Source organism: Elgaria multicarinata, chromosome 5 (assembly GCF_023053635.1).
Source record: "Elgaria multicarinata webbii isolate HBS135686 ecotype San Diego chromosome 5, rElgMul1.1.pri, whole genome shotgun sequence".
Lineage (NCBI taxonomy): Eukaryota > Metazoa > Chordata > Lepidosauria > Squamata > Anguidae > Elgaria > Elgaria multicarinata.
Genome location: NC_086175.1, coordinates 108020757 through 108048584, shown reverse-complemented (window position 1 = coordinate 108048584; position 27828 = coordinate 108020757). Strand labels below are relative to the sequence as shown.

The window sequence follows — 27828 nt, the reverse complement described above, 5'->3', positions numbered from 1 at the left end:
AAGCGGTAGAAACTTTGTGCTAGTGGAACAACATCATTGGATACAACCCTATGTTATGCGCAATAAACAACTGTATTTGAGGTTTCATAACCTCAACAGAGGTCATCTCTTTCATGGAATAAATTTACAATTTAAACTGAGTTGTAAAAGTACAACAAAAACGGTATGCACTTTTAGCCCTATGACATGTAGAGACAAACTTTATGAAATGTGTTTGCCACAGTTCTGCATTTCATAGCAGAAGTGATTAAATGGAACATTACATAAGACTGAAGTGTTTACATAATTCCCACATAGCAATATTTTGCAAGTATATTCAAGTCTTTTGCTTGGGAGATAAAAACAAAACAACACAGAAGAGATTGCAGTTTTTATTGTGTATTTTCCATGGCTCTATTTCAGAGGTATGTTTTCCCCCTTAAGTATAAGTACTATAACATTCTATATTTAAAATACACCTATGGATTAGGGTGGATTAGAAATGTATGAAACCCTAAAACATATGTAATAATACGAAGCCCAAAAAGATGCCTTGATCAGCCAAATAATCTATATAAGAATACAGTAGTACAAGTCTTACTACTTGAGATCTCCCAGACCGATTTTGCTCATTTTTGTTTTAAATGGAAGCTTGAGCAGTGTACACATGCAGAAAATTTTGAAAGTTCAAAAAAGTTCAGAGCTTGAGATTTAATAGTAATTAATTTCCTCCATGCCAAACAGGCAGGGCAGCCCCTCTGCCAGTGGGGGTGAGCCTTCAGTGTGGTGGCCCCCCTCCTATGGAATTCCCTGCCTCTGGAGGTCAGGCAGGTGCTAACTTTGTATTCCTTCTGGCACCTCCTGAAAACCTCGTCGTTCCAGGAAGCTTTCCCTTAACGACCAGCCATGGTTCATTTTGCACTTTGTTTCTTTTAAAATTTACTTTTAATGTGTTTTGATTCTGTTTTTGTTCTATTTTATTTTGTCCGCCGCGCCAAAATTTTGAATGGGGAGCAGTATATAAATACTATAAATAAATAAATAAAATGATGGACAGCCTTACTCTGCCCATCTGTGTGGCACAAAGGCAGGCCCTGGGCACAGCTGTGTGGTTAGGCTGTTGCCGCCAGTGGGGAAGGGAATGGAGGCAGTCAATCGGGGCGTGCAAGGGAGGGGGCTGGTCCATGCTGCAGGGAAATTTTGGATGGGTCTTTTAAATATGAACCAGCCATATTTGCATTATTCATGAGCCTCTCTGTGGATTAAAGGGCAAAAAAGGAAGAAAGGGGCAGGACTACTAGCACCCATAGTGACATTCTTTTCCTAGGTTTTACAATGTATGTTTTAAACTTTGTAAGACCGCCTTGAGGCCCAGTATTGGGCAAAAGGCGGGATAATAATAATAATAATAATAATAATAATAATAATAAGAAGTGTATAAGATTAGTAATCATTACCATTCTTTGGCCTTAGCTAGACCTAAGGTTTATCCCGGGATCATCACGGGGTCATCCCTGTTCATGTAAATGACACACAGGATATCCTGGGAGCAGGCAGGGATGACCCCAGGATGATCCTGGGATAAACCTTTGGTCTAGCTAAGGCCTTTTTTTGCAAATATAGCCAAACAGATATATACTCCAAAGTTGCTTTGAAAGAAGTCATTTTGAGCAGGAATCTCCCAAGTTTTAAACTCTGACCCCTTTCTTCTTTTAATAAATACTTAATACCATATCATGAAATACTCTGTCCACTGCATGATACTTCTGCTTACAGCTGAAATGGTAAATGCTGAACCATTTAGAGACTGCATCTTGAATTTGCTCCTCCTTGCAAACTTCCATGCTTATATAAAACGACCATTAAATCTGTGACAGTGTTTCAGGGAGAAGGATTCTAAGCTAACTTTCTTCCTCATATGCTTCTACCCATCTGCAGTTTGATGTGATAGAGTATGGAAATAGTGATATGAAATTCTGTCTCATGCATATTCTGCTACCAATAAAATAGTAACTTCAAAGATGAATGCTATGTTCACACATAATGACAAAGCAGACTATGGGTTGAATATGGGGTTGATGAATTATGGTTGTTGTTACGTGCAAATCCTGCATTAACAACTATGGTTTATTAATCAGGGAGAAAAACCATGGTTTGTTGTTGGGGTGGGAACTCTCAGTTGTTTGTGGTTAACAACCCATAGACTGGGTTTGCATGCCATGCCACATCTCATTGTGGGTTTTTAACCCATGATGAACTGTGGCACCTGCAGGCACCATATTGCATATGGGATTGTTGTGTCATGCGAACCCGGTGGGTAAGGGTTATGTCAATGTTAAAGAACATCCACATTACCCTAAAACAGAGTTAAATAAATAAGCAATGGTGGGCTGTTATGTTATGTGAACAGCCCCATAGCTAAACCATATTGCAGGGTGCATGTGTAATGGCAACCGTCAATTCAACTACAGCCCATTCTCTGGGTTGTCATTACGTGCAAACAAGGTCTAAGAGAACATTTCTTTCTCCACTTGGCAACCCAGGATTAAAAAAAACATTTGTGGGCTAATTGTAGCTAATTATAGAATGATTGTTACTCTGTTACACTTAGAATGATTGTTGCAGCATTTCTTTCAGGAGAGGCGCACTAATATACAAACAGGAAGCTAATATTATTAGAAGTAATATATTGAAGTAACAGAGGGTTTTTTCCCTTAGTATTGTGATATTTTCTTTGCCATTTGAAAGCCCCAGTAACAACAATCGAAGGATGAGCAAGGCAATGTCCCATTATTTTAGAATCCCCTACATTTCTGCCTTGTTAATTGATCTCTGCAAAATGTCCTATAACCTCTTTCTAGTTTGTGGCTTTCCAACGAAGCAAGTTCCAGTTAAATATGGAAAAGTGAAAAAAAATCCGACCTTTTGCCTCTCTTTTTCTTCTGGATACAGAAGCAACACATTTAATTAGCAAACGCACGTGTGCACGTACCACACAGTTCTTATTCATTCAGCATGAAAAATGCTGCAATCTGATTCCAATGACGTCAAAGTCAGGATCTAAGGAAATTGCCGCCGTACAGCAAATATTAGGTTCAACGTATGACTGGGATAGTCAAGTGAGGGGCCTTGTGAGAAGGGAACAAAAGATTTCAAGCCATGCACACTTTCAAAAGCAGACTGACAGTAGAATGGAAAAAAATGGTTTCTTCATCTCCTCTAAAGTCAAACCAATGCACCTTTATGACTGTGAAATTCTTAAAACCCAGACTGAACAATTGTTTTTGTTGTTAAATGTGCCATGCATGTAAACTGTAGCCATTTAAGTAGCACATGTTGCACATAGGGTTTATGTATGTGGCAGCCACATTATGGGGTAACCCCCTCGCTGGATCCTGGCATAGTGAATGTAAGTGTCTTGGAAAGCAAAAAGCAACAGTGGTCATGACACACACTCTGAACACACAGCCATTTCCTTTTGCCACTAGTCCCAGCAATAACATCATCATGAATTCTAGGAAAGCCCTTGAAGTGAAACAGATAACAAGGGGGCGGGGGGGATAAGCTCTTTGGCTCACCAGTTCCTAAAGCTGAAAAGAGGAGGGTTTTATGGTTACGAAGCAATCAGATAGATCTACATGACTGTCAAGAATAACACATAAATGCGCCCAAAATTTAAAAGAACAGGGCATCAAGGATACTGGTCAGGATTTAACCTACTTTGTTCCTGCTATTACTATTTGATAGTAGACTAGTACTAATAGTGTGTTGCTGCCCTTTCCCTAATTTACCTCTGTCGTCAGCAACGGATCACAACCCCCTAAGTAAATGATATCAATCAACAGGGAGTTCTGTAAAATGCATAAAACAGTCATCTTCCAAGCTCTACCAGAAGATAAATGATTCCAGACGTTGGACTGCAGCCATTTTCCCACACATGCTACAATGTTTTGTCATCCATATTGGGCCATAATGGTGTGTGTGTGTGTGTGTGTGTGTTTAAAGACGTTACAGCTAAAGCTTCCACTTCTGGCTGGGAGTGGACAGTCCATTAAAACTACTACAACAAAAGTGTCATTGCTGAACAAACTGTGGTAGAATTTTCTGATGCTAAATGACCAAATTACTATGGTCTTGCATACAGCAACAACAGGCACCTTATCATCATCATCATCATTATTATTACCATCCCAAGCCATTAATAATTAGGTAGCTTACACCCATCAAGGATTAATTAATAAATTGGAACATAGTTAATGCAGTTCATATTTCATAGTTTCATCTATGAGAACATAAAATCATTCACCTTTAAAGCCTTGTTGAAAAGTAGGACAAACTATTTAAAATTGAAAAATAAAATAAAAATAAAATACAGAAATGTAAATTCTTCAGAAGGTTAGTTGCACTTAAGTGCAACAACACGAAAGTACTAAAAGAATACATTTATTCTTTCCAAAACATACTGGGGATAGTCTTCCCAATGATCATGCTGTAAATAATCTCAGAAAGGATAGCAGGGTATATTTTCACTTATGTAATTTCTTCCTATTTATCTTCGGATAAATAAAGAAAAACCCCAGCCCTTCATAAATTCTAACTAAGGCTCATACAGACAAGAATAACATTTCCCTCCTCAACACAAACACAAATGGTATCCTTCCCTCCGTTTACATATAGACTCCAGCATGCTTCTGATCAGTAATGCTGGTATGACCTATTCTAAAATAATTATTTTCCATTTGAGAAGGCAGCTCTCAAATGAAAAGCATTCTACAACCTGGAGCATAAGCATTTCGAAAGCTTGTTTGCAAATTGTTCGAATAAGCAACTCCAAGATAAGCTTGGTTGCATGTCTAACATGGACTTAAAACCTTTAAAGAAGATAAGCACAGACTTCCTTTCTCTTCATACTGAAGAGCACTTCAAATGGCATTAACTATCATAGTAATGAACACATAATTACTAGAGGATGTAAACTTACTTTGTATACAAATATCCTAAGGCTTTGCTGTTCCTTGAAACAAGATCTCTTCTTTACTTCATTTTCTGCTTATTGAGAGGAACTGTTCAGAATCTGACAGATGGTTTCACTCTGCCACTGAGCGTTTCCTTTTGGTTATCTCTGCCAGCTAATATTTCCACAGTGCTTTCCGCAGGGCTGTGCTCTACATCATTTCTGGTCTGATCAATGCCCTGCCTGGCTTTAGGTTGGTTTCTAGTCCCGCCTTCTGTTCCTCAAGAAATGAAAACTCACAGCTGGATCCTGTGTAAACCATTTCTCTTACCACTAGCTGCACAGAGTAAATCATGCAATTATGCCATGAAAAGACCTGCTTCTCCACTTGAAACTTGGGAAACAATTACTCATCTTAATGAGGTGCACATGAAAGTCAACCGCGTAGTCAAATCAATAACTCTGAGAAGTAATGACAAGAGAGCTCTGACCTTCAAGCCTGAAGAACCTAGTCAATGGTATACAACATTTCCCTATCTTAACGAGAACAGATGGCAAAACACACTGTGAATTTTGCAACACACTGTCCTAAAAGAAATGTATACCCTCATTGCTAAGGGTCAACATGCAGATGGCACCCAGCTCTATCTCTTGTTTCCATCTTCCAATCCTTGGAACACTGTGGAAGTCCTGAACTGGTAGTCTAGTGGCAGGTTTGAATTAGATGACGGTGAACAAATAGAAGCTTAGATGGAGCTACTGATGGTTGGGATTTCTGGTAAATCAGGAATAAATGCACAATCTGTTTTTGGTAAGTCACTCCTCCACCCGAATCAGCCCGTTCATAATTTGGGAGGCAGCAGTTACTAGGAATGTTTTTTACCAGTTTTATCTGATCAATTAAAGCATCCTTTTTGGGAGAAATCAGACATGGTCATCATTCATATTTGAATCACTCACTGCTAGTGAGTGATTCAAAATATGGCTGACAAGAGTTCTGACTGGAACCCGTCAACCAGATCATAGTATACAAAACTTGTCCACAGGTTCACTTGACCTTTAAAGCCCTATATGGCTTGGGACCAGAATATCTCAAGAATAAATAATTTGATTGTTACTGATCTGAATTGGCACTTATTTTCACTGCTAAAAGGAAAGGTTGAGGATCACTTCCCTTGTTTCTTTTCTGTACGCGCATTTGTAAAATGTATGTAGAAAGCTGCTGGATTAGCTGACTATGATGCCTCATACTGAGTCATGTTCTTCCCCAAACTGCTCTGCAAACCATCCTCAGTAACTCATCCATGAAATAGAGGGAAGCAGGGACTGCATTCATCCATCTGTCCTAGTACTATCTATCATGACTGGCTGTAGGTCTCCATGAACTCAGTCCCTGGGCTGGGGATTCTAGTGGTTGCATTGGGGTGGACCTTATACATGAATGGCCTTTCCTGTGAAGAGACCAGTCTTGCAATGTGCAGAGCCAGGCAGAAGTGTGCAACAATTGAAGAAATGCCATAGTTCAGTGGCAGAACATATGCTTTGCCTTGAGGGGATCAGCCCTGAGTTCAGTCCCTGGAATCTCCAGTGAAAGGATCTCAGGAGCAGGCTGGGAAATGGAGAGGTGCTATCTGTCAGAATAGATGCTGCTGAGCTAGATAAATGGCCTGGGTCAGCATAAGGCAGTTTCCATTGCCAAACTAGGGATTGGGTGAATTTGTCCATTTCTAATTTTTCCAATTCCATTTCTGCATCAAGCTCATGTATTTTTTAAAAGAAAATAGCTGCATGAAAATTCAGCAGCAAATATTTCAGCAAGTATATATGTGTACATTTTTCTTAATATACATGTTTTTGCACACATTTTTGCCTAGTATATGTGTCTTTTCAAGCAATTTTTCCTAATATAATGCTTTCTGTACATAGTTTTCACCAACATACAGATTTCTGTGTGCACTTTCCCCTGTGTTACCCTGTGTGCCAGTGTGGTGTAGTGTTTAGAGTGCTGGACTGGGACTCAGGAGATCCGAGTTCTAGTTCCCACTCAGCTATGAAATTCACTGGGTGTCTTTGGGACAGTCACTGACTCTCAGTCTAACCTACCTCACAGGCTTGTGTTGTAAGGATAAAATGTGGTGGTGGGGACAACCCATGAAAGCTGCCTTGTGTTCCTTGCAAGAGGAAATAAAGATGGGGTATAAATGTATAAAATTCAGAGAGGTGCAAATACCAAAGCAAACTGCATTTTGATTTGTGTATTGGTTCAGGAAGTGTGAATTAGGCAGTTTGCATTAAAAGGCAAATCGGACAAACTTATCTGCCATCTCTATATCAGACACATTTTTTTCAGCCTTGACTTTGGCTATTCCCTTCTCGTTATTGTTGTTGTCGCAAACACACATCATTCCTCTGCTGATTTTCTGGATGCCTTCATGCCTTTTAAGAAAAGGCATCAGGAAACACAAAGTGAAAAATAGTCTTAAGCACAGATGTAGCATACAGGCCAGCATTTTATTCAGCAAGACGGCTTCTTGCATAACAACTTTATTCTGATGCAACACTGAACCTGAGGCCAGCGTTCTGACAATCACTAAGTGGCAAAAAGCCAGATCCAAAAAAAACACTCATGCAGGGTACACCTGCAGGAGCAAATGGAAACTGCTTTTTAAATCTAAGGCCCTTTCTACACCTAAGGATTATCCCAGGAAAAAGGAGGGATCATCCCTGCCTGCTCCCGGGATCCCCTTTGTGTCGTTTGCATGCACACAGGGACGATCCCGGGATGATCCCTGGAAAAAAGGCAGGTGTAGAAACAGCCTAAGTGTATGGACTTTAAAATAGTTTGATTCATCACTGTCAAGACTGAGTTGGGGGTGGGTGGGGAGAGTTTCCTAAGCGAACTTTGCTTAGTCCCCAGATGCTCCCTGAATTATTAATCATTTATTAATTGCTTTTAGTAATGCAAAGTTCTTTATAAACCCATGCCTTTCTCAAACCACACGGATTTCATATCCAAAGATGGTTTTCAGCCAGTGTTACCAACAGGTAGGAGTTACTACAGCAGTCTCCCACAGCCTGTTGTCCTCTAGAGGTTTTGGACTACAGCAGCATCCGATAGCCCCAGCCAGCATGGTCAATGGTCATGGATGAAGGGAGTTGCAATCCAAAAACATCTGGCGAGTACTAATTGGAGAAGGCTGAGCTACAGCATGGAGCTGCATTAGCAGCTCACTGTTGTCCAGTTACTCTAGGGTGACCATATGAAAAGGAGGACAGGGCTCCTGTATCTTTAACAGTGGTATTAAAAAGGAAATTTCAGCAGGTGTCATTTGTATATATGGGGAACCTGGTGAAATTTCCTCTTCTTCACAACAGTTAAAGCTGCAGGTGCCCTGCCCTCTTTTAAGTAGAGCTCTATTATAGCTCCTGCAGCTTTAACTGTGGTGATGAAGAGGGAATTTCACCAGGTTCACCATATATACAAATGACACCTGCTGAAATTCCCTTTTCTATGCAACCATTAAAGATACAGGAGCCCTGTCCTCCTTTTCATATGGTCACCCTAAGTTACTCATTCTTCTGCTTGCAAATAATCCCTTGTGTATTTATTTATGAGGTGGTGTTACACTGAGCTATTTTCAAGGGCAGTAGTGCAGCTAGGTAATTTTAGACCCTGGATGTAATGGTCTTACGGGGTCCCCCCATTGTAGGCAGCCACACGTACTGCTTCAGTTGTGAAGTACACATGTCACATTTCTCTTCTTTCTTGCCACCCTGTTTCTACACCTGCCTTTTTTCCAGGGATCGTCCAGGGATCATCCCTGTGCATGCAAATCACCCACAGGGGATCCCATGAGCAGGCAGGGACGATCCCTCCATTTTCCTGGGATAATCCTTAGGTGTAGAAAGGGCCCCTGTCCTCCAGTGCTTTACAACTGCTTCAACATTTCTGATACATTAGAGGAAACCAGTTTGTGAAGCCTGATCACAATAAATAACTATTCAGAACATACGCAGTATTAGATTTCAAATTCATTTACATTGTAGCACCATTACGAATACAGGAAGAAAATGGCGTTGGCTTCTGCTATCCAGACGCTAAACACTTTTACTTGGGAATAAGTATTATTTTGTTGTAGGAAATGATAACATTTTTAAAGTAAAAATAATAAGATGAGCACCTGTACACAGCTGGTTGCTCCCTGAATATATTTTTAAAAAGAAAAAGGAAGAATGCTACAGCAAGCAGCATCAGCCCTCGTGGTTCCTGGGAAACCCATGTCATCCTAGGTGCTGACACCAAGGTCTGTTTGCCCATGCCCTCATCAGATGCCACTCTCTGGATGGTCATTTGTGGGCGGGTGGGGAGCTTAATTGTGAAGCCTTGGACTTTAGGCACAAACTGCATCACTGCAAGAGGTTTGCCAGTTCATAAAATCCAATATTCTGGAACTGGAGTGGGACCTGAGTGTGGCATTCTCTTGGTTGACATTGACAACCTTAGATATGGTAACTACGAAGTTTTGTTACCAAGGGAAGTGATATTTTAAACCAATTCTTCTCTCTGTGAATGGGAGGTGGATATTTTCCCACATGGAAACTTTTATGGAGTTGTGGAGCTACATTTCAGTGGCCTGGTTTGCATGTCAGAGTAGCTATGGGCAAATTGGAGTGAGCGAGCGGGCCAGCTTCCACCCATCCAATCCTGTTGAGTTAAACAATGCAGGGACACTCTATTCATGGGTTATTTATTGTCAAGTCTGAACCCAGAATTGGAGGTTGTTGGGGGACGAACGGCCCAGACTTATCACCCATCATTTGTTCTTGCATTGCAAGCGTGGTTTATTCCTCCCCCAACAACTTCCAGTTCTGGGTTTGGGAGTGGGAGGTCCCTCACTTTGTTATCAACAACCCACAGTTAATAAATCATGTGTCATTTGTGATGGGTGAACCACGTCTTTATCTCATTTGTCCTCACAACATTATTACATAGCTAGCTATTCCAACTGTGCGGAAAGAGAACTGAGACGGATGGTAGCATGCCTTAAATGTTGACTTCTTAGACTAAATGCTAGACTTGAAGCCTGTGCTGCAGTGGTAAAAGTTTAACTACTTCTCAAGGCAGAAATAACGGCACTTTAATGGAATTGTTAAGGATTCCCCCCCCATGTTTTGCTTCCCATAATATGATTTAGCAGATGTAACAGAGGGAAGCCAGCGCCATGGGAGTCGCTGTCTTTCTAAGAGCAAGCAAATAAAATTACTAAAAATCCTTCCTGCCTTGCAGGAGCCCTAGTGGAAAACAATGACTATTATACAGCTTGCAGTTTTATGTTTTGAGAGCAATGTAATTCTGAGAAATTAATGCTCCATCCATTGCAAGTCACAGCTCTCCTGCTGAGGCCCACGTCCGAGCCGTCCCTGCTCCAGGCTTTATGTGCAGCAGCTATAATGGTTCTCTGAGGGGACGTGATACCTAATCCACAGTAATAGCTTGACAAGAGGGAAATAACTACTCAGTACCTATAAAGGGGGGAAAATTCCAGGTCCGTTCCCAGTTTTAGAAACAAAGCAAAATATTTTATATGTTTTCCCAGTACTGCTTTGGCTAAGATCTACAAGACTGCTAAAGATGACTTTATCGAGATTCCCAAATAAACCTGCAGGCACATTATTTAAAAAAGAAAGCATGGGAGAGCAGGTTAAGTCAAAATATCCTGCTGTGATACTCCATGTACGTCTCTTCAAGAAACTGCTGTTTTTCAATTTCATGCATGGTTCAAGGGCGCTAAGCTGCTTTTTTAGGCCTAATCTACACCAAGCAGGATATTGCACTATGAAAGTGGTATGAAAGCGCCATATAAAAGGCAGGAGCCGCATCGCGCAGGATATAGAGGTATGAAAGCGGTATATGGTATGTGTCAATAGGCCCCAACAGTTGTCAGTAAACTTCAGTACAGCTATAAAGCAGCAGTGTGGCTCCTCCCTTTTATATACCACTTTCATAGTGCAATATCCTACTTGTTGTAGATTAGGCCTTAGAGAGAATCTCTGGCCCACTTCATGCATTCACAGCCCTCCTTGGACTGTACCACTTCAGAATGCAGGTGAGGGATCACATACCTGAATGGTCTCCAATGCAAAATAAGTCTGGGAGGGGCCATAGATAGGTGATAAGAGTAGATGTTTTGCATGCAGTCGGTCACAGGTTTGATCCCTGGCATCTCCTGGTAGAGCTAAGAAAGAATTTCACCTGAAACCCTAGAGAGCCACTGCCAGTGAGTGTTGACAACACTGGACTAGATGGGCCCACAGTCTGACTCAGTATAAGACAGCTTCCTTTCTTCCTATCTTTCCCAAGGACAGCCCTTCAGTTTTTTACTGACACATTCTCATTGTCTCAGGTGACCCGTGGGAAGAGGATAACAAATACATTGTGTCTGAATCCAATTCCTCTTCTTTCCTCTCCATTCACTTTGGAGGGAAACAGAAGTAATCACCTGACTTTGGCCTTGTTAAAGGAGAAAGAGTTGTGCACAGTTCAACCGACAGAATTAATACCTGATCGGGCCTGACCTCTGTTGTAAGGGATGTTCTCTGGCTACAGAGAGAACTGGTCATGCATCACTCACAGTTAGAGCTCATTTGGGGAGTTTGGCGTGGAGGCGCAGGGGGTCATTTTGACCCCACACATTTTCTGCATGAGGAGATCTCTACCATCAGAGAACCTGCCCTCTTAAGTGCATCCAAATGTGATCACCCTAGTTTGCTAATATAGGGGACATGTGTGGACCAAGGATAATAAACCTGTAGTTTGTGTAATTTTCTTTGTTTCTTGTTATATCTCACATCTTTTTACTATCAATTAAATACAGTATTCATCTGATTTTCAGCATCGCTTTTCAGCTCTTTATTTAGAAATTATTAACTGTAAGCAAACTAAGCAAAACTATTTTATGTACAGAATTTCAGTTTATTTTTAACCTTTCCTTTTTCCTTTTCTTTTTTACATTTTAAACATCTCATGAAGAATCATAAGAACATCACAGCATAAGAAAGAATGCACATATTACACATTATATAATGAAGCAGAGAACTAGTGTAGAGAAAACGATCTGAAACCTCAATGCAAACAAAATCACTCTCTCTACTCTTCTGGGTTATGTCCTCTGCCCTGCAATGGAGTGAAACTTAGGGCTCATTTACACCAAGCAGGATATTCCACTATGAAAGCGGTATGAAAACAGTATATAAAAGGCAGGAGCCACACTACTGCTTTACAGCAGTATTGAAGTGCACTGATAACTGTTGGGGCCCACTGACACATACCATATACCAGTTTCATAGTGTTATATCCTGCTTGGTGTAGATGTGTCATGGGCCCCAACATGTGTCAGTGCACTTCAATGCCACTATAAAGCAGTGGTGTGGTTCCTGCCTTTCATATACTGCTTTCATACTGCTTTCATAATGGAATATCCTGCTTGGTGTAGATGGGCCCTAAGGAAAAAGTAGGCAAAGCTCCCCTTCTGCTAGTACAACGCCACTGCTGCTCTATCTCTGCCCTGTTTTACATCCAGCATATCTACTTGAAGGACATTCACTTTAATAACAGGGGGAATGATGAAGAAGAAGATTAGACCAAGTGCATATAGGCCTTAGCTAGACCTAGCGGGATGGAGGGGTGAAGATCTTGCAATTTTTTCATCGCGAGATCTCCCCCTCAGTTCACACGTGGTGCACGACACCCTCAGACAGAGAGGCGTTGCGCCTGCCATTTTTTTTCTGGTTAAAGGGCCAGCAGCACACAAATGCTCGTGTGCAAAAAGTGTTTTTTTTAAAAAATAATTACTTTCCCTGCTCCCCCCACCTCAGCCCCGATGGGTGCAGAGGTCCTGAGGAGTGCTGCACTCCATGCGCGGCTCCTGGCTCCTCGCGAGGAATTGCAAGGTGCTGGGACAAACCGCAGAGCCCAGCCACATGTTCCGTGGTCTCAGGCTCAGCCCAAGACCATGGAAAAACCGGGCCTAAAGGGCAGGGCAAGATCCCGGGGCAAGATCCCTCCCTGATCCCGGGATCCCTTGTGTGTCATGTGAACGCAGAAGGATGATCCTGGGAATCACCCCGGGATTTTGCCCTGTCTAGCTATGGCTATAGATTCTGTAAGCAGTTCTTTGGCTACATATATACTGGAGCTGTTAGAATAATAGGATGAAAGTCTCTGTTCTGAAAGATTTCAATAGGAACTAGCGCTGTACCAAGCTGCTTGGAGAGAGGGTGTGTGTGTGTAGAAATAATTGCTTTCTAATGAATATATTGTCAGTTTTAATTGAGTAACCATTTCTCCATGAATGGCTAATAACAATGGTTTCCGAACTCATACCAATAAATTTTGGATGAAACTTATTTTACAATTTCAGAATGTTTTCTTTACAACTTCTAAATATGTTTCATCATGCACATGACCTGCGTATTTTATTACAGAACCACAAAGGTCACTGTGCCTTTGTGGAATTAAGGTCTCTCTCTGATCTCCTAGAAGCCTAGAGAATTAATATTTGCTTTTCTTTCACCATTCCTGTTATTACTTGAAAAACGTTCCTTCATCAAAAAAAGGTACACACACTACCCACAACTTTCCTTCCTTGGTGACTTTCCAATTTTTCCTTAAACATGTATTTTATTAAAAAAAAGAGGAAAAACAGAATAAAGTGACATTGACTTTACCTAACAGCCAGCATGGCTCTTTAAGTTGAAAGGAGGAAGGGAGAAAGAGCACCATGTAGATTCACATGCTCAGTGCAAATTTCTTTGTTCCAAGACTTTATCATTTTATTTCCCCACATGTGGTATGTGGAGTTGCAGGCCTGGTTTTGATGGACTACTCAAGAGGTGGGGGTGGGCGTAATTCTCTTGGAAAAGAGGTTTTTGTTTTGTTTTTTAACCCTGAACAACTTGGGTCAGGGTTTTCTATTTCTATCGTCTTCTGGCTTCTTGGGGCTCATCTACACCAAGCAGGATATTGCACTATGAAAGCAGTATATAAAAGGCAGGAGCCACACTACTGCTTTATAGTGGTATTAAAGTGCACTGCAGGATCTTCACTACTGCTTTATAGTGGTACTGAAGTGCACTGACAACTGTTGGGCCCATGACACATCTACACCAAGCAGGATGTTGCACTATGAAAATAGTATATGGTATGTGTCATGGGCCCCAACAGTTGTCGGTGCACTTAAATAATGCTATAAAGCAGTAGTGTGGCTCCTGCCTTTTATAGACCACTTTCATACCACTTTCGTAGTGGAATATCCTGCTTGGTGTAGTTGAGCTCTTGGCCAGTTTGCCCCAAGAAACTCCGTGATCTGTTTTTGTAACTGGAATTTTGCAAGAGATTGTCAGAGATTGGAATCTGCTAAATTATGACCTCCAGAGAGGTCTACATCTTCATTCCTTCCAGAAGTGAATTGGATTGGTTCAGTGCCTATCAAGCAAAATGGGGCCACCCAAAAACAAGATAGTGATTTCTGTATTCTCAGGGCAGTGCCCAGGTGTGCAGAAGGATATGCATTTGTAAAACTGTGGTATGTTGTAGGTCCCTGATAAAGACCAATCTCTTTACCAATGCCTTCCGGGAACGACCATGCTGCCCAGTTAGTTTGTTTATTAATTATTGTGCTTTTAGCTTTAGTTTTAAATATTTAAAACATTTGAGCTGATGAGTTGCTGTATTCATTACTATGTATTTTAATCTCTTGATTCTGTAAACTACTTAGACATATATTTAGATATGGTAAGCAGTATAGATGTTGATGGAGCGAGCAATCCTAACACCCGCACCCCAGGCATAGGATGATTTGGTTTCCTGGCTCTGAGTTAGGGAGCCAGGAAACCTCTCCACATTCAGATAATGCAGCGCGGAGATGGGGAGGGCAGGAGACTGGGGTGGCTATGGCCTCCTAAACCTCCTTCCTTCTCCTTTCGAGATGCCAACACTAGATGGGCAAAATCACCAGTGTACAGAAAAGCAGGGTGTCCTTCCGCCCTGCATTGGAAACTTCGCAGTCTCTGAGTCAGGAGGCTGTTGGTAATCTACATAAGATTGCACCCTAAATGAATAATAATAATAATAATAATAATAATAATAATAATAATTTTAAAAAATCAAAAGATATCTGCGAGCTTCCAGAACTTCTGGAGTGTTGAGATTATAGATATAAGAAATATTATATTAACTTATCACAGCTATACTAAAATTCTGGATTTTTCAACTGGGTCATGCACCTTTCTGGGTCAGACAGAACTATTCTTCATAGTGCAGATTCCACCACACGTAACTTTTAACTTAATCTGTAAATGTCCTCTTTCCCAGAACATTGCCTGCCTGTGACAGCAGAAAGGATAAGTAACAGCTTTTCTAGAGAGCAATTGCTGGTAGTGGTATAGAAGCTATGGTTACTTTTTCTTCTGCGCAGATGAAAGGAAGGAGGAGCTATTCTACAAAAATGGGCTAACTTGGACATCTTCACCACACCATGGTGAAGGATGAAGCCAAAGGATAAAGTCAAAGGTCCAAAAGATGCTCTTTTTTGTTCAGCTGCAGGAACATAGACACAGAAAATTAACCAATTTTATTTAAGAAATATTCACTGAAGTCTGCATTAAGTACTGTATCTGCAACCACACCTGAATCATGATTTGAAAAATTACTCAGGTTAAACAAAGATGCCTACAGTACCACAAATTGGCCACTAGAGGCCATATAGTGCTTGTATTCTTTCTCAACCAGGATTTGCAGAACCAAAAGTACAAGAGAACAATTATATATTTAAAAATAGCTTCATATGAAGCAGAGAAATAACCAAACTGTTTATGTGTTAATCGGTGGCTTATTTATCTATACTGCAGCAAATCCTCATCTTTTTAAGAAATAAGGATGAGACACACAAATATTTTATTCTGAGCATATACAATGGAACCTCCATCATATAAGCATTAGATATTAAATTGTTGACCATATTATGTAACTCCATGTCATTAAAACTGGAACTTGAAGAAACAAAAAGCTGGAGCTTGAAATGCAGCAGAACTCACTGCTCCATTGACCAGGCAAAGACAGAAGGCCGGACTTCCAGTATTTATACTAGGAATGGCCAATCCACAGGTTTTATACTGTTTGCCAATAGCAGAAACTGATGCACACCCTTATTTTCTTCTGTGTCTCAAGATGGCTCTGAAGTTTATGGTAGCCCACTAGGCTTAGACCCAGCCCCAGACAACAAGGATCCTGATTCAAGCTCTAGAGTCCCTGATTCAGGTGTAGTGGCTGACTTTTATAGACATTGGCTGTGATGCTGTGAAGTCACAGAACGTTGTTAAAGGGATATCTCACAAACAGTCTAGGAACAGAAAGTGTGATGCTGGTGAAAAGGACAGCAGAGGGGCAGGGGGCCTGAATTTCATATATATTCGGTGCTTCCTTGATTGTTAGGATCGTTAAGGGAAAATTGAGTGGAGTTCCATTTGTGAGAAAGCCTCATTGCATGCATCTTTTATCCCCCAAACCATTTGATTTTCTTAGATTGCAAGCTAGTTGGAGAAGTATTACCATTTGGGGGGAGGGGGAATGTGCTGTAAACAGCTCTAAGCTTATGGGGTAGAATAGGATGTACATCAAACAAATAAATGGTTGCGATGTATGCTGTTCACATTTATCGGATTTTAAATGAACGTTTATGGGGTTTTATAGCGTTTCCAACTTCCAACTTATTTGTCCTTGACAAATAAATCACTTACATGAGATGTGGTGCAGAGACACAAAGAGAAATCTCGTTCGTCTTCTGGCTAGCTTCTTGTCAGAGACTGACTGAATGAGCTACAAAAGCTGAAGTGATCACTAATTGGTCAGTACACTAGAAATGTACTCCATTCTAAATGAACTCAGGCACTCAACAAGAGGAATTCGGGGACCTGGTGGCTCCAAATGTATTTGACAATAACTTCTCCAGCCCGTATGGCTACTGTAGTCCATTTAGACCGTTCAGTCATTTTTGGAGGCCATCTAAGGAAGTTAGGTAGGTGACTATAAGACAGAGGACTTCTGTAGTTGTGGCACCCTGTTTGTGGCACCCTTCACCCCAAGGAGGCTCACCTGGCACCTACACTGCTATCTTAGAATCATAGAATCATAGAAAAGCAGAGTTGGAAGGGGCCTACAAGGCCATCGAGTCCAACCCCCTGCTCAATGCAGGAATCCACCCTAAAGCATCCCTGACAGATGGCTGTCCAGCTGCCTCTTGAATGACTGTAGTGTGGGAGAGCCCACCACCTCCCTAGGTAATTGATTCCATTGTCATACTGCTCTAACAGTCAGGAAGTTTTTCCTGATGACCATCTGGAATCTGGCTTCCTGTAACTTGAGCCCATTATTCCGTGTCCTGCACTCTGGGAGGATCGAGAAGAGATCCTGGCCCTCCTCTGCGTGACAACCTTTTAAGTATTTGAAGAGTGCTATCATGTCCCACTCAATCTTCTTCCCATAACCCTGAAGCTGGGCACTGAATGACATGTGTGCACTTTTTGGCAGGAGTTGAAGATCTTTCTTTCCCCTCTGGCATTTTAGTTTTTAAATTTTATAGCTGCTTTTATATGTTTTATATTTGTAGGTGGCCCTGGAGATCACCCCCAGTGCAGTCAATCTCTAAGGACATGCCGCCCTCAACCCACAATGCCTGAGTGTTATTAAGGAAGCCAGGCATTTGGGCCTGGCTGCCTCTCTGAAGACCCGTGCTGGACGGTTTTCCAGCCGATGTCTCTTCAGAGAGCTCAGCCACCCTGCAGAGCAGGCAGCAGCAAGGGAGGAGGGAAACAGATGTAGCTGACAGGCAGGAAGGGGGAGGGAGAAGAGGGGGATGTGGCAGGAGGTGGAGGTGGAGGCGGCCATATAGCAGCCAGCCGCGGTGTGTATGTTTCCTCACCTCAGGCAGCAGGAGAGTTTGCACACAGTTTCCAAGAAATTCTTAGAAGATGGAAGATTATTTTCCCCCAATATATATTCCAAAGATGTAATTTGCTGCATTTCAAGTTTCCATCTTAAGAAGCAGAATTAGATAAAAATGTGGTAAACGGATTTTTAAAGACACAATTGTCACTTTCATGGCTGTAGACTAAATCTGGTAAACAAAATTATCTGAAAGGCCCAGAAAATCGGAAGGCCACATTATATTTAAACTAATTCAGTTTACAACAACACTCATTGTTTCTAAATTCATCTCTTTCTTTTGAGGAGTCACCCTATCAATCTGGATGTATTAGGCTGGCAACTTCAGATATTCGGATCATGCCAGATGGAATACGGTACTGGTGTGAGGAGAGTTATCACACCTTCCATTGTGCCAAGAAAATGAAATACCGCACAGATTTGTTTTTCAAAAGGCATCACAAAAGATGAACAACGTATCTACCAGCACTGGCAGCTCCTCTGCTTTGTTCCCACAAATTTTATATCCACTAGATAACCATGGTACATTTTTAATATGGCACTCAGGAATGAAACAAAATGCTTTAAGCACTCTTGAAAAACACAATGGTTTGGGAAAATGGGCAATGAACTATTGAAACAATTGAAAAATTGCATGTAACATAAACATAATATTAAATGTCCATTTTGCATTTGCTAGAAACTATCTGTTTACTGTTGATTAAAAAATTCTTGGTTATTCTTTTATATTCAAAAGGTATATTTGAAATACTGGAATTCTTTCTCAGATGATGTGAATCACCAAATATAGATAGCTTAAAGCGGCAATCCTATGAATCTTTATGTGAGAGTAACCCTGATATAACTGGCTGGGTCAACATGTGTGGGTCTGAACTGCAAAGAAACAAAGCTCATTTTTCAAGATCTAGTGCGTTATCTTTACCACTTTGTAACATATATCTCAGCTACATAGAGTTTGGAGCCTGAGAATGAGCACAGGTGTTCAGGTACTATGTAATCCAATTAAAAATCTTTAAAAGGAAGCTATTTTCCCGTTGCCACAGAAGTTACACTTAACAGGCTTATAGTAATTAGGCAGCTTGGAAAGTTGCTTTGCACTTAGAAGTTTGCTGCCAGAAATATAACGACAGACAAGCACTGCTGTCCTTGTGTGTCCCGCAGCTGTTGTGACTTTTTCCATTTGAGAGGAAAAACAGTTGCCTCCAGTATTTTAGAGGCATGCAAGCACACAGAAAGCGTTCATTAGTATTGGATATGAATTTTCAGTTATTGGGAGCAGATGGTTAATCCACATGGTGAATGCGCCTTAAACCAAATTCACTGAAGACTATGGAAAATAATAAAAGAAGCAAAGACCCATTAACATTCTATGGCCATGATTAAAATCTATGCATGCGCAGCCTTGATTAGACACTCTCAATAGCACCAATCAGCTGTTTGATGGGGAGAAAAAAGGAGGAGCTAAATTTACCACCCTTGTTCTCAGCAGATGATTAAGACTATCTAAACCGGGGCTATAGATGTGCATCCCCAACTGCTGGATCAAGTAAGGAGCCACCTATGCAATAGACATTTGGTTGTGTGATTCCCCATCTAGCTAGGGACTCATGCATAACAGTCTGCTTTGTACACCTTGTGGTGTATTTGTTATTATATAAAGAAGGGTTTCGTATTCACTGAACTGGTAGAAGACGCTACAAAAATAATTCAGAATCATTCTCATTGGTGCAGGCAAATTACATTTCTCTTCATACACTCATATATTTTATGACATTCCATCATTCTGGACAGATGCCACAGCTTATACAATTGGAAAGTTTTTGGAAAGGGGGTGGTTGGGGGGGGGGAAAGCACTGTTATGAAATAAACAGGAATCTACCATGCCTGCAGTTCTACAATTTTACAAAGAAATGTATTATCAGTAATGGAAGTCTTCTTGGTTTGTGCAAGCGTTGGCTGTGGAGAATATCTTAGATTGGACTCCTTCAGATAAATTACCATCCAATTCTCTCCAAGATGGTGGATACAAAAATTAAGGCAGGTTAGTAGAATATTGCTGCTTGAACTTTTAGTTGCCAAGCACTGGAAATAAGGTCATCAAAGATAATTGAATTTACCCAACTACCAGATTAGTTGATTGGATCAATTTTTCTGAGCCTTTATGAATGCAACAACATGTTTGCAATTAAAGAAAAAAATTCCCAGGGTCTTGTTCAAGAGCGGAAAACCGCTTGTCCATTATTAGTCAAGCATACCGATGTCCCCCTCTTGTCAATGTGCTTGTCCATTTCATCTTCCCCTTGGCATTTTCCTTGCTAGTGAACACCATTTTTTCTAAAAGACTGTTCCCAAATACCCTTCACCTGCAGCTGCTGGCTACTTTTGGCTCCCCACACCCCTTCGTGATTGTCACTTCCCTCCACTGGTGTCCCATTGTTAGCTATCAGAGATACAGAGCTAACAATGGGTTACAGAGCAGGGAAGGGAATCAGTAAAAATACACAAATTTCAAGGTAAACATATGCAATTTTCAAGGCATTTGGGATCATCTCTGGCGTGCTTCGTTCTTGGTTTTTTTTTTTGTTCTTCTTTACAGCATGGGGCAGAGGGCACTGACAAGGGGTGAGAGAGGATGGCAGTGGGACAAGGGATATTGCGAAAAGCGAAAGGGTTTTTTGCTGCTCTTGCCAGCCAGTTCTCTAACCGTTCTCGACAACCCACAATGAAGTTGCCCTGCCGGGTTTGGATATCACAACAAGCCACTCTGAAAACAAGCCACCCTGAACAATCCAGTAACAACCCATGGATTCTCAGGGTGGCTTGTTTATGAAAAATAAGCCACCCTATAGAAACCACACCATTTTGCACATCATGAACACAACCTACCATGGGTTATCACCCATGGTGGGGGTGTCCTGTCATGTGGACTAGGTCTTTGTCTCTTTCAGTTCACATTACAAAAATATCTCCAGCCTTTTCCACTTCATTCCAACCATGCCCAACACAAACGACCGTTTAGGCCTAATCTACATCAGCCAGTTATCCCAGGGTTGGCTCGAGATTGTCCCTGTGCATACAAATGATGCACAGGGGATCCCGGGATCAACCAGGGACGAGCTTTCAGTTGTCCCGTGTAAACTAGGACTGGGTTTTTCCCGGTTCTTCTCACATTCCCAGGACAATCCCAAGGTCTGCGGGCAGTGTGGCACTCGCTCCCAGGGTCATCCCTCCTCCCCATGAGTAGCAGGGCTCACCAAACAGGCATGGAGCTCTGTGGGGGGTGTCTGTGCCCATTGGGGGTAAGGGGGAGCATTTTCGCCATCCATGGGATGGCTCTTGGTGGGTTTTGGCACCAAGTTTGCAGGTGTTTTTTTTTTTTAACTTACTTTTGGTGCAAGAATGCACCCACGCAATTGTGTGACGTCTCCTCTCTTTTTTAAAAAACACACACACTGTGCTGGAACATCCCTTTTCTGTTCTGACATGCTGGCGTTTGGACTCTGGGGGACAATCCTAGAAGCTGGAAAGCCCAAGATCCTCCCCCCCCCATCCTGGAAGGCCTGCAGGTGTAGATTAGGCCTTAGTGTTGGGTTGGGAAGGTGGTAGAGGATATGCTTTCCAGGCAGGAGATGCCAGGTTGAAACCTTGGCATCTCCAGTTAAAACAGGATCAGGTAGCAGGTGATGTGAAAAATGTCCACCTAACATCCTAGAGAATCATTGCTAGTTCAAGATACTTCTCCAATAGATGGATAAATAGCCTGACACAGTAGCTTCCTAGTTTTCTATTCCATTCTATTCACCCAGCAACCCAGAGAACATCTTAGGAATGGCCCCTTTATAATTTATGATTCTCTCAGGATGGCCAGGTACCAATCAGTGGTTTCAGTGATGCCTATACAGAGTAGACTCAGTAGTAATGAATGATTATGCAAAAGATTTGGAAAATGGAAAATTATCAAAGTTCTATTCTTGCAGTTCTGTTATACAGTGTTATCCAATGTGTGCAAGCAACCTGGGGCTACGAAGTTTAGATTTCTATACAGTGTACAGAAAGCTGGACTTTGACTAGGGAGACTGAGGTTCAAATTCCCACATTGCTCACTCTGCGACTTTGGCAGCTACTTTCTCTTAGCCTTTACACCAGAGACAAATAGGATAAAACAAACACCATGTACATCTTCCTGAGCACCTTGGAAGAAGAATGAGACACAAATGTATTACATAATAATGACTTACAAACTTGTTTTTCTTTAAAGTTAAATTCATATGCCACTTCATCTCCCAGGGCTGAAAACATAAAACCATTTACTCTCTCACATGAATAAGAGGTTTGAGGATTGCGGCCCAAGCCAAAATAGTATTTGGCAACTTCATTGCCCAACTACTGATGCCAAAATATGCTGACCACACACTATGGAATATAAGTAATAGAAAAAAGGGGGCTTTGATATATAAAATCCCTTACTACCATCGAAGCAACAAGAACAAGTGTGTGTGTGTGTGTGTGAGAGAGAGAGAGAGAGAGAGTGAGTGAGTGAGTTTGCAGGCTTTATTCATTATTCTTTTCTAATTCCTTCTCTTTTAACACTCAGAACTAGAAATAACATAATATTTCCTGAGTTCTGCAAAAAACAACCGCAATATTATTAAGGGAATGGTATTTTTGACTGAGCAACTCAGAACTAGCCTTTTTGGAGTTTCTAAGCAATGTTAGGGTGGCCTTACTGGATGATCCAAGATTCTTCACAGTGGTGTGATTTTACACATGCATCCACGTAACATGTTGAAACATTGTACTGTTACAGCTGCCGACATTTCTTACTACGTTGAATCAGCTTTACTTATCTTTTCCTGGAACTGAATTTCACTGGAATTTTTGTGATCACACAACAGTTTTATTACTGTATCCCTGGGTCTTATCCCATTGCAACACAATTCAGCATTATATATACAGCATTTCCAATCCGATAATGCCTGGGGCCCATTCAAGGCAATCAGATTTTTTTTTAATGGAGCTCTTTTGGTAAGGAGCCAATGTCTTTAAGTCAAAATTTGTAAACATAGTTTTGGCACTTTTTATCCTTCTGAAGGTTCACCGTGTCATTGCTTATTGAAATCAGTCTCACAGTCTGTGATCAAAATAATGATTCACATAGTTAATTTTGAGGAAGAAAATTCATCTCAAAACTTCAAGTATGGCTACCAAGACAGTTCCTTTCACTTTAGATTTGCATGTATAATACTGACTTTCAGTTTGCTGTTTTTAATTCATCTCTTCAATGTATCAATATCACTGGGTGACTTTTGGCCAGTCAGTGATTGCAGCCTAACCTACCTCACAGGATTGTTGTGAAAATAAAACGGAGTGGAGGACCACCATGTAAGCAGCCTTGGGTTTGTTGCAAGGGTGTGTGTGGGGGAAGCCAGGAAATAAATGTAATAATAAATAAAGGCTCTCAATTCCATAAAAAATGTGGCATGGTTTGTTCTCTACTGCATACCTTGTTGGAGTACTGTACTGGCTGCTGCTATGAGGCAGAATTCCTATCATGAGACACAAAAATGTTCCATTTTCAGATTGTTTTTAGTAGTCAGGGTGTCTTGGACTATATGTATAAGAATTTTCAGCTTTATATCTGTTAAAGTAGCTTCACAATTTTGATACCCTTCCCTTGAGGCCTAAGTAAACACAGCTTGCATTCCACCGTACTGGTGAAGTATGTGAAGGGAGAAATCTTACAGCCCTGCATGTTGACGGGGTGGTGGTGGTGGCTTGGCTTGCAGGCCTATTGAGTGTTGTCTACTACTTTGAAGGAGACTTCACACATTGCATGTTTTGATGATTAGAAATAAAAAATGTCCAATTTTCAAGACTTTTAAAAATAATAATCAGGGTGTCTTGGAACCATACGTGTAGCAGAACTCTTATCTGCTGGGGGAGTACTCTAGCAATTTTGGTAACCCATGTTTTATTGAGGCTCAGGCTCCTTTATATATGTAATGTCCTCCTGACCAACACTTACAAAAATATCACATGGAATGATGTTTGGAAAGGCTGAAAATAGGGCTGGTGTTGGTGGGGCAAAATCCGGATTTTGGATGTCAGCCCAGACACAACCAATATGCTAGTGGCAAACGATGTTTCTGGTACTTGGTATGAAAGCATTTCAGTAGCATTAAAATTCACAGACGACACAGAGGGATGGGTCTGCTGATGGCGTGAACTGCAAACCGTTCTACACAATAACAGGTAGCCTTTCAAACCACAGTAATGATGTAGAGGAGCCTTCCCCAACCTGATGTTTTGGACTACAACTCCCAGCATTCCTGAGCATCCCTGAGGCTGATAGGAGTTGAAGTCCAAACAATCTGGAAGCCACCAGTTGGAGAAAGCTGATGTAGACGAATGCCATGTACAAGCTATGCAAGAGATGTCTGCCTGCTGCTACAGGGAGATTTGTGGGCAATAATCAAGTGCCCACAGCACTCGTTTCCAGGTGTCCTCATTCTTCAGGTGATGTTCCTAATGTTTCATAAGCCTTTTTATCATCCTTCCGTAATCTGATCTGATATTGTCCTTTATTAAAAGCCTGAGATTTGATATATACAGAAAATCCTGGAGGATTTAGAGCAGATGTTGTTTGTTTTAAGCTGCCTTTTTCCAAGCCACTGGCTATAGCATCTGCTTTCTTTCCCTCTCAGTGTAAAAAGGCCAGTGGTATAGTAAATTACTTTTAGACCCTGGACTTCATGTTCTTTTGCCCCCTTTAGATAGACGCGTGTATTCCTTCACTTCAAAATATGGCAAGCCAATCCTGCTGAATTTCGGGTCCCTCCTGCTCATTCTGCTGAGTGGACTTCTGCCTCAACCCTTTTGGCACCATTGAAAAAGACCCCCATCTGCTATGTCACTGGCTTTCCCAAAAAGTTGTATCTCAGTTACGCATGTTTTCAGTTTAAAACCCCTTTACTAGACAAGAGGTAAAAAAGGGCAAAAATACAAACTGCTTGACCATTAGCATCTCAAACTGTCTTGAATAACAAGCAAGCATGTAACAGCTGAACTTCACTCTACTTTGTTCTAACAGGATGATGCTTTGGTGTGGAGACTCTCCTTGTTGTGCCTTAATATCTATTATTATTATTATTATTATTATTATTATTATTATTATTATTATTATTATTATATTTATTTGTATCTCGTCTTTTGCCAATACTGGGCCTCAAGGCGGCCTCACAAAATTTAAAACATATACATTTTAAACCTCGGAAAAGAAGTGTACAAAAATAAAAAATAAAATAAAAAAAATATAATAAAATAAAATTACAATATTAAAACATAAATGTTTAAAATACACAACAATTTTACAAGTCCTTAACATAGATGGAGGACCAGATTGTTCTCCAAAGACCTTCTGGAACAAACAAGTTTTTGCCTGCTTCTGAAAGCCCATAAAGGAGGGAGCCAGTCTAGCTTCCCCGGGAAGAGAGTTCCAAAGCACTGGAGCAGCCACCAAGAAGGCCCTCTCCCATGTTCCCACCAAACGAGCCTGTGAAGATGGTGGGACTGAAAACATGTGCTATATCGGATGTGAAGAGATTCTCCAGACATCTACCACTATCTAGAAAACTCTCTTTGTGAACGGGAGGATCCATGTGGCAAGCTATGCTAGATGCTTGCAGAAATAAATAAGGTAACATGTAGCTTTCATATATCAGAAACCTAGATATTAATTTATCTGGGCTCTGGCCCAGAAAAGTTTATGCACACAATATATTAGTTAATCTTTAAAGGTCACGTGTAAACTGGCTTTAATTTCTGTTTAATACAAATAGTTTAAGTACTGGTCAAAAGGTGGGATTTTAAAAAATAAGAATATAAGAACAGCCATGCTGGATCAGACCAAGGGTCTATCTAGTCCAGCACTCTGTTCACACAGTGGCCAACCAGCTGTTGACCAGGGTCCCACAAGCAGGTCACGGGTGCAGCAGCACTCTGCCACCCATGTTCCCCAGTAACTGGTGTACATAGCCTTACTGCCTCTGATACTAGAGGTAGCACCTAGCTATCATGACTAGCTAACCCCCTTTTATAGTCATCCAAATTGGTGGCCATCACTACATCTTGTGGCAGTAAATTCTGTAGTTTAACTATGTGCTGTGTGAAGAAATACTTCTTTTCATCTGTACTGAATTTCCTACCAATCAGCTTCATGGGATGATCTTGGTTTCTAGTATTTTAGAGAGGGAGAAGAATGTCTCCCTATCCACATTCTCCACACCATGTATAATTTTGAACACATTTGTACACCAGTCACCACTGTTTACAGCAGAAGGCAATCTGTTATAAGAATCTCTGCAGACATTTTTATAATACTTTGAAGAAGGCTAAATACTACAGAAAGAGACTGTAGTATTATTTTACTTTTCATCAGTAAAGTTGTTTACAACATCCTGAGATTATTCTCTCCTTTTGTGTTCAGCTTGGATGCTTACTTGCCTTGCACGTCTTTTACAGAGGGCAGTCCTTTATTTGAAGTGCTGCCAGAGGACTGTGTTTTATTTTGAAGGCGTCCTTAAATTTTAGGGCTGTCCAGTCCAAGTCCAATTTAAATATTTAAAAAAAAAAAACATTTGAAGGAAGAGCTGGGCCTTGAAGCTGCCCATCAACAGCACCTGGACAGCAGACTGAGCACAGCGCATAGATTGAGAAGTGCAGTATTTACATTTAAATTAGAATAATAATTTCTAAATTGGAATCTATACATATAAATTAGCATATGCAAATTCAGGCCCTCTTTTGTGTTCTTTTTGTTTGATGTATGTCTTCTTTTTTGGAAGCACACAAGTGACCACCCTGTGTTGTACATATCTCCCAAGATCGCTAAAAAAGATAATTTTGCAATCATAAAACGAAGGAGGAATTGAAAGTTGAAAGGAGACAAATGAAAGGAAATCACTGAAGTAGGCCCAGATAAAGCTACTCAGAAGAGCATCTCTTAACCCAGCTATGGGTATTGACCTCCCCTGAATTCTTGTTCTAATAAAAAGTTCTGGCTTTCATTAAACAGTCCACCAAACATTCTGCCTGGCAAAATTGGTGGACTAGATTCCAAGTTGCATCATACTGAAGTGCCTGGTTATGTAAGTGTTAAGTAGCCATTTTGTTCCCATAGAATATAAAGCTGAACAAATAAAGAAGCACCTTTATTGGACTAACTTGTGTGGGTACTGACACTTATTAGCCTCACTTTCTCCACAATTGTGCATATTTCTGAATGCATTAAACAATAAAATGACACCATTTATCATGTAATTCATTTACTGCAAATTGAATCCAGGATTTAAACAAAGTCGGTATTCGTGTCCAATGGCCAATGATGTTGCAGTACTAAATGATCTGAAAAACAATTAAGCATTGCTTATTCAGTTGTGCTCTGGATCCTTAGCAGGATACAGTCAATCAAAGAAATTGCAGATTAAAAAGTGCCTGACAAAACAGAGATAAGCTTACAATTAACAATTAGCTAAATGTCTCAGCTTCTGCCCTTGTCAGTAAGCCAATGCTGCTAGATTTCAAATCTGGCACCTGGAGAAAAGATGAAAGTTTTAAGAACATGGAGAATGGAGAGAGGTTCGCAAGGAGATGACGTCTGCCATGTAAGAACATAAAGAAGAGCTGTGCTGGATCAGACAAAAGACTTATTGAGCAAAGCACTCTGTGGCCAACCAGATGCCAATGGGAAGCCCGCAAGCAAGATATGAGGCCCACAGCCCTCTCCTGCTCATGATCCAGAGCAACTGGTATCCAATTGCAGACTGCCTATGATACTGGTGGTCGCATATAGCCATCAGGACTAACAGCAATTGACAGCCTGATCCACCATGAAATC

General features: G+C 41.0%; 1 protein-coding gene across 3 annotated transcripts in view; it reads right to left on the bottom strand.

Moving 5' to 3' along the window:
- The window catches only part of STARD13 (StAR related lipid transfer domain containing 13), a 161847-nt gene that overhangs the window by 69268 nt on the left and 64751 nt on the right, over positions 1–27828 (bottom strand). The window contains exon 1 of one of the 3 annotated variants that reach the window (XM_063126970.1): positions 4961–5516. The exons of the other annotated variants lie outside the window; for them this stretch is intronic. The gene's annotated coding sequence lies outside the window, so the exon portion shown is untranslated. Of the gene's footprint in view, positions 1–4960; positions 5517–27828 lie in introns of those variants that run through there. 3 annotated transcript variants of the gene reach the window in all.